This window comes from Diorhabda sublineata, chromosome 2 (genome assembly GCF_026230105.1).
Source record: "Diorhabda sublineata isolate icDioSubl1.1 chromosome 2, icDioSubl1.1, whole genome shotgun sequence".
In the NCBI taxonomy this organism is placed as follows: Eukaryota; Metazoa; Arthropoda; class Insecta; order Coleoptera; family Chrysomelidae; genus Diorhabda; species Diorhabda sublineata.
This window is the reverse complement of record NC_079475.1, coordinates 15,126,230-15,134,823: the sequence shown is the minus strand read 5'-3', so window position 1 is coordinate 15,134,823 and position 8,594 is coordinate 15,126,230. Positions and strand designations below refer to the sequence as shown.

Below are 8,594 nucleotides of genomic sequence, written 5' to 3'. Positions count from 1 at the left end.
TTCTTCATTCATCTTGTTCCACTCATATCCCTCCAAAAATACTCCTTTCTCCCGATCATTTAGCTTGTTTTCTTTTTTCTTAATCATGACCCAGCATTCATTACCATATAACTTTTGTAAATTATTAGCTCCGCTACCTTTTAGATGTCTTTGAAACCTAATAGGTTTCCTAGTGTTCCAGATGTTTTATCACCTCTTACCAATCTCTTGTCGAATTCTTTAATTACGTACTCTTTAGTTGTTATCGTCACTCCCAGGTATTCAAATTCTTATACTCTATCGAACCGAGCAACTCCTTGTTTTACTCTGTTGTGATATTCAATTGGTTGTCACTTAAAAATCCGTTTCCATATACTTGGTCTTATATTGGTTGACACGTAGGTCATATATTTTTGCTGTCTTTTCAAATAGTAGAAACATTTTTTGTAGTTCCTCTTTTGTTTTGGTTTTGAGCACTACGTCATTTGCGTATGCCACGGGTTGCCTTTTGCTTTATGGATCATTCCTTGAGATCGTAATCCACTACCCCTGAGAATCAACTCTAGTAGAAAATTAAACAACACTTTTGATAACGGGTCGCACTGTTTTAAGCCTTATTCTGTTTAGGATTTTTCGGATTCCTTCTATGGTTACTATGTTTTAGGTTATGTTTAGTGTCATTTTGACAAATCGTATTAATTTCTTATGTATTCCAAGTTTTACTAGAGCTTGGTACAGGTGTTTACTTGATATATTGAATCATATATTATGTCTGTTTAAAGTCGATAAATTATAGCTTTAACTGTAGGCTATGTTTTTAGCTACTTTGTTGTTGTGTATTGTTTTTAATACAAAAATTTTATCGCTAATTGATCTATCTTTTTTAAATCCGCCTTGATATTTGGAGGTATGGTGGTATAAGCCACTCTTGTAAATTATTAATTAGTGGGACATCTTCTTCATAAAAAGCCTAGTGATCATTCTCGTTATGAGGACTTGTTTAGAGAACGATATCGTCTTTTTCATCAAACCACTCAAGAGTCGCCTCTATCTAGCTCACAGAGTATATAAAAATGTTGATAGAAAATTAGTCAATAATTGTTACAATTTAATTTACGCTTAATGAACAATTTTCTAATGTACGACTTAATGAAAATTGTAATAAGAGATGAACAATAAATATTTGCTAGTTACTAATAAATATTATTTCACTGTTAATAAATTTATTAACAGTTCATTATTTTTTAAGCAATGTAATCAAGATTCTTCTTGACAAATTAATATTTGTGTACCAATTAAAATCATTTTCCTTTCAAAAGAACTACATAGCTTTGCTCTCAGCTCCTCCCCCGCGAATCAGCGTAGTAATTAAAACTTTTCCCCCCTGAAATTTTTTATGGGCTGATTAAATTTTTACTATGATCTTGACATATTTCGGATGGAATGAGCTTTGATACATAACTTTGGTGATAGTGTGTCGAATTAACACTGATTTTTTTAACTTGTAAATTGAATTTTTATCTTTTTAAAAATAATCAACATCGTATTTCATTCGGCTCCCGCATAATTTTTGTATATGGCTCGTTAGCTCAGTTGGTTAGAGCACCACACTGATTGTATCGACGTGGAGGTCGTAGGTTCGAATCCTACATGAGCCAGATTAAATTTTACATTTTATTACCTTCATAAATAACATTGAGAGTTTTTTGGAACATTTTTTTCAAAAAAAAAGGTATTATTGGCGTTTCGTCCGTACGTCTACCTGTAGCACCGATATCTCCTCACTCCACTTCTAGTGAGCTCGGTTTTTTGCATTTAATTCATGTATATGTGTAGATGTGCCGAAGCGGAAGAAATTTTGACTTTTATTAAATTAATCAAAAGGTGATCCCATTATTTCTATTTGTCAAAAATGACATGAATTGACGTCAATAGATATCATAAAAGATCGTTCAACATCAAATGTCAATAGACGTCAATCCATGTCATTCGATGTCATTTTCAATTCCATAAATCGATTATTATAAGAAATTTTGACTTTTATTAAATTAATCAAAAGGTGAGCCCATTATTTCTATTTGTCAAATGACATGAATTGACGTCAATAGATATCATAAAATATTCGTTCAACATCAAATGTCAATAGACGTCAATTCATGTCATTCGATGTCATTTTCAATTTTATAAATCGATTATTATGAGAATTGTCAAGAAATAATAGGGACAAAATTATTAAATAAATGAAATTATTGCTATTTATCTTGTTTTATTTTCCATGGAAACTTCTTTTTATAAATTAATATTTTTTATTATATTTACTGATTGGTAACGATAAAAAATGCGATATAATCTCCCGCACCGCCTTGTTTTCTGTAAAAGTCGTTCAAAACAATTTTTTCAATATCGACTAAGGAAAGGTGAGATTAAAAGTTCTTTACTGAAATCTATTTGCTTGGAAACAAAATGCACAACAATTTCCAGTTTTCTTCCGAGGTTTGTCTCCGGAACCCCCTTAAATTGCTGGTTGAAAGGGTACCCTTTCCTCCATATGACCCCTTGGAGAATAAATACCGGAGCTACCCTTAACTTTGACAAAGACATCAAAAATTCTACTAGATAAGTTTGTTTGAAAACATCCCATATATTTAGACTTACATGCAGACTATTTAGGTTCATAGCCTTTTAATTTCACTCCACTGCTTTCGGTCCCTTCGGTCTCTCCAGCTCTGGATGTTTTTTTCGTCTATCTCTTTTCCTCTTACCCTCTGGTATCTTCCATCCAACTCGTTTTAAGAATATGTCATCAGCCATCATTTCTAAGTGACCTAGATATTCTTTATAAACGTGAACATGAAAAGTATCTAAATTTCATGGTTTAATCTTCCCTCCCATTCCTGCTCTGTCTGTTTTCCTCAAAAGTCTCTTCTTAGTATTTTTCTCTCCCAGATTCTCAATTTCTGCTTAGTTTTATTCGTCATTATCCAAGTTTCACAAGCGTATGTCAGGGTGGATCTCAACATTGTCTAATAAATTCGGACTTTCTTAGACCTGGATGTCTCTTTCGATGTTAATATTCTTCTAATGCTGTTATTTTGGCAATGCTTAGTTCGATTGCCTTTTCTTATCGGCATTTATTATCTTTTATTAATAATACCTAACCAAAATACATGAAATTTTCCTCGAATTTTTTTCGTCTTACTTCCACATTTATTATTTATTTCCAGAAACTTTGTTTTTTCATTATTGAAGAGTGGGCCTATCTCTTCTGCTGTTGTTATTCGTTTTTTTTTGTGGTTTCTTTAAGCTTTCTTCTGTTTATCGCTATCACCGCCACATCATCGGCATAAGCCAAGCATTGGTGACTCTTTTTAAATATTATGCCCTCTATTGATAATGGTTCTTCTTATTATGCTTTCCAAAACTAGATTAAATAGTACCGATGATGGAGGGTCGCCTTGTCTTAATCCTTGTTGTCTTTTGGTTATATTGGTTGTGTACTCTAATGCCATCTTAGCTAGTTGAATTAATTTGTTTGTAATTTCTAATTTTCGTAATATTTGGATTAACTTTTTCTGTATTCAATATCATAAGCTCTTTTGAAATCAACAAAAAGGATCTGTGTTGGTATCCCATATTCATAACAACCAGTAATCAACTGTTTTTATCATAATTAACCTAACAATTTTTCTGCATAAATTTCCAATCTTCTTTTGAAAATTGGTACGAGTATTTTATATGTTGCGTCTAGTGAGGCTAGTCTCATTAATTTTCACACAATATTTTCTCTCTTCTGTAAATGGGTAATATAATGGCTTTTCTCGTTTTCCAAATCGACAAAGTAAATTGAAAATTTCTTCTTCGCGCTGTTACCGACATGTTTTATTTGTTCTTTTGTTACTCCATTATCTGCGGGAATTTTATTGTTTTTCATCTTATTTATCACTTCTGAACTTCTTCTATGTTCGGTAGTGCTGTAAGATGATTTTCAAAATTTTCTTTATTTGCTATTTCTTCGAGTGCATTTACGTTTCTGTCATTTTCGACCTTGAGTATTTCTTCGAAATATTCTTTCCATCTTCTATTTTTTTTCTTCTTCGTCTTCTACAATGTTTCCTTCTTTATTTTTTATATTTGTGGTAGTACTCTCGTTTTGTTTTCTTATAACATCTTTGTAAAAATTTTTAATTTCCTTTTTTTGATATTCTTCCTCTATATTTTTTATTTTGTCTTCTAAAGATTCCCTTTTTTTTTCTCCTTCAAAGTTTCTTTATTTTATTTCTTTGATTGTTATATTCACTTATGCTTTTCTCGTTTCTATTCTGCAACATTTTTTGTTGTATTTGATTACCACATACATCATCCATCCAACTTTTTCTTTTTTTGTGATTTTCTGAGTCTGAGATTTTTATCATGGCGGTTTTTAATACTTGTTCAATTTTTTCCTACTTTTTTTAACAGAGAACATCCCATAGCCCCTAATATTTTTTACCACTAACCGCCGAGAGTTTGCCAGAAATGTTGGTTATGGTAACTAGAAAGTCTAACTGAGCTATTTTGTTTCAGATCACAATGTTGATTGATATTCTTCACATACTTTTAGAGTTGATTTTACTGCATTAATTGTGATAAAACTGGAAAACTGATATGCCCGTTTTCAAACTATCACGCTCAATTAACTGTTGTATCATCAATAATTGATTACAACGTGTCAGTTGAACTTTTATATGTATCTATGTTGAACAGCAAAATTGTATATCATGAACTGAAAAAAAAAACTATTTAATAAATGTCCAACATATTTTTTATGTCAAAAAGTTCTGAACGAAAACTCCCCTTATCACATATGTATGAACTTCTACGTATATATTAGCTGGGAGTTAGAAAGTTAGAAGCCGTAAAATTACAAAAAGTGTTAACGCTTAATGGAAAAATGAGTTATAATTCTTATTTTTTGAAATTAATAAAATACGAAATGATATTAAGTGGTAGTTGGCCTATCGAAAACTGTAGTAAATTATCAGAAATTATCTACAAAACTTATGGCTTGATCACCAAAGTGAATTTTTCATATTTTCTTGTGACGCTGATAATAGGAATTTTGATGTCTAAGTCTAATTTAACAAAAACTCAAGAAGCAGATTGTATTATATTCATTTTGAGTTACACGATCAGTTTTTGGAAAATGTTGTTAATGCAAAGTGACTCTATTAAGGAAATAATGAGGAAAATCGTTAAATTAGAATCTCGCGTTGGAAACAACGATGATTTATATGACATCTACAGGAAGAACGCTCGATTTAATTTCAAATTGTGCACCGTCCAGCCAGTTCTATTATCAATGACCTATTTGGTATTAATTTTGATGTTGATGGATAACTTAAATTCATGGAATAAATTAGAAGCGCAAGGACTGGAAAGTAATAGAACATTAATATATATTCAATGGTTCCCGTATTATCAATCAAAATGGTTCATGATATATACAGCTATGCAGGTAAATTAAAATATCTCACCATTATTTTTGAACTCATTATTTCCAAGTTTACTTTTCGAAATACCTAATTGGAATAACCAGAAAGAAGCATCAACAGAGTAAGTGAGCAGCATCATTTTATGTAGGGGTCACTTGATCTGCATTTTGTTCAAATCAGGTATTACAAAGAAATAATAACAAAAGTTAATTTGAAATCAGTCGTTTATTTATTGGATTACATATTGAGATAAAAAAATCTTTAGCAAATCCGTTGTTTACTACAACAAATTTACTTTATAAGGACCAAAAGACTCCAGGGGTGGGGTCTATTGAGCCACCAGACAAAGTCACTAGAGCCATTGGGCTATTATACAAACTACGTCACATTAAAACATATGAAACATATTCGAGATTCCTCATAGAAACAAAATCATTAGTAAATTCCCTATGGAAAAAATTAAACTTAAATAGTTTAGTTAGTATCATAGTTCATGCAAACATAAAATGCAGTTATTATGAGCCCAATCTTGGTAACGAGTTTCCAGTTGCTGATTCAGTCCCAATTAGTGTTAAATTAGTACCACATAATCCTGACGGAATTGAACAAACAGTATGCGTTCCTTCAGGTGCTGTTGAAAAACCAGATTCGTATTCTAGAAGCTAGGAATTGATATTTGCCCATAGCTCTACCCAGCTTGTTACAAAACGTTTGATTTATTAAATGAGGTCGCACTTTCTAATCTGGGCCGTTATGATTTTTTAATAGATAATCCACTAGTTCTTTTAAGAAAAGAAAAGTTGAACCGAATTTATTTTTATGCCAACGTACATCTGATGGACTTGAACAAAAAATATAGTTTATACTTTCATAGATAGATAGTCTTTTAAAGTTTTGTCTTGTCCAATTGAAAATATTTGGAGCGTGTTTGTGTACTCCTTGAACACATCAGTAGGGTTACCGTTTAACTTAACGCCGTTTATTATATATACTTAAATTTGACTTTCTGATTACCGTTGCCGTTTGCGTGAGGCGTTTGCCGTATGACGTCTATTGACCTTATTCATAAACTTGACGTTGCTGTAGTTAACCTAATAATTTTGTTATTCTTTTTGACGTGCATACTGCTTTTTCTTTTCGAGATATTTTTTTGGTTTTGTTTGTAATCTGGTATTTATGATCAATATTATGAAAATGGGGGCAAAATCACGTGACAAATGCAATCGGATCGGACTAGTTCCTTTCTATTCCATAGAAAGGAGTCCTAGTCCATTCCATTTCATTCCATATTCCATAGTCCATCACTATGTATAACTCCACGATTCATATCGTACTTACCTCCCCAAAAATTACCATAAAGAAAAATTGGTCTTGAAGAAACAGCTTCATGTTAAATGAAAGTCTTGCTTATAATGAGGCAATGAAAAACTGAATCATTAAATGAAAAAATTTTGTACTCATACATATGCTACAGTATTTTTGGTAGATGGTTTTGAAGTGGATAATGCGATTTTCCATTCAACAATTGATACAATCTACTTTACAGATGTTTTACGGTTTCTGGGGTGGTATTTGTATGATGGTATCTGATGGTTTCATAGGAAGTTTGATGTATTTTATATCAACAGATCTGACTATATTAGGAAAAGAGCTAGAACAATTCGGATACGATACAATAGATACTATCGATAAACATAGTAGATTGAGAAGACTAATTATGAAGCACACAGCAACTATCAGGTACAATATAAATGTACTTTTTAGATTTAGATAGTAGGGATATTTGTAAAGTTATAACAAATGAGATATAAATTTGTACGATTGCTGCTGAGTTTCCTCCCTAGCCCGGTTAGTCCCTCCTTGGCTGACCTTGCCACCCCAGACTCCTCCAGGGTGTCTATATTGATGCCATGCTTAGTGTGGACACCCGGTCGACGTAAAAAATCCTACACCAGGACTCCCGGCCTCAAACCATCCGCTATACCCGGTCTCCAGGTAGCTAGATTAAAGGAGACGCCACGCTCCTAGCTAATTTGTACCATGCACATCCAGAAGGTATGTTCCCCCTGAAGTGCATCACAGATCTACTATCTATATTAATAAAAAGTTCAAACTTTTATTTTTGGGTGTCATATTATTTGAACTTTGATCACCTTAGACACCAATTAATGAAATTCAACTGACGCAACCAGAATCATTATTTTGCCAAATAAGCTTATCCAATTCGAAGATGAAGCTCTATTAAATCACTTTCTTGTAGTTAGACGGCGACTGAATCTCCTAACAAATAGTATGTTAGCCACCACGCTCGACGTCTCTAAATTGTTTATACAATACACTATGAAATGTGGTTGCGTTATTAGAGTTGAGAGTAATATTTATATGTGTTAACTGAACTTTTACAAGGGCCGTTTCTTTTCAACCTCTGAAAGGCTATAAATAAAAGACAAGCTCATGTAAAACAATAATTTTATTACCAAAAGATTGGTACACCTAAGAGATTGACACATTTGTCATATCTGTCGACAAGATTTTAAATATCGTCTTCAAAGAAAATTGCTGCCAATGTAGCCCAACCGTTCAGTAACAATAGAGAACAAAACAGATCTTGAAACTTGAAATCAGTAGGCACACAACACATTCTTCGATGGATTTCTGCAGCACTATGGCCTACAGCCTGTAGAAAACGTATCCCACTTCGTAATTTACATTTGGCGGGAGCATTAATAATGGCGGATATGTTTACGTGTAGCACAACGCCGACTGACACCTGAATGTCAACAATGACGGAGTGTGTAGTGCGAAAGCTTCGCAGTCGCTTAAAGTGCATGTTCGCTTTTTTCTGCCCGCGTAGCGTTCACAGGGAGCGATTGGAGGTTACAAAAAACGGCCCTCGTATTTTCACTTCTCTCTATTTCGACTTCCCATTTACATCGATTCGGATAGAAATATGAAAGAGGGATAACAGATGTATGTGAAGAGTTTCAATAATTCTTTTTCAAAATATTGAAGTGGAATTTGAGAGCAAACTTTATGAATGTCTAAGACAACATTTCGAAAGTCAAATAATATCTAGTTATTTCTGTATCTAGACACTAAAGTCATACCTTTTGTCACGAGGATGGAAATTATATTTTTGTCAAA

At 32.7% G+C, this 8,594-nt stretch overlaps 1 non-coding gene across 1 annotated transcript; it reads left to right on the top strand.

Annotated features, from left to right (window-relative positions):
- The first annotated feature begins 1,557 nt into the window (after positions 1 to 1,557).
- On the top strand, positions 1,558 to 1,637 carry Trnai-gau (transfer RNA isoleucine (anticodon GAU)). Its single transcript is given in 2 exon segments — positions 1,558 to 1,595; positions 1,602 to 1,637. It is a non-coding gene; the product is annotated as a tRNA-Ile (tRNA).
- The last annotated feature ends 6,957 nt before the right edge of the window (positions 1,638 to 8,594 follow it).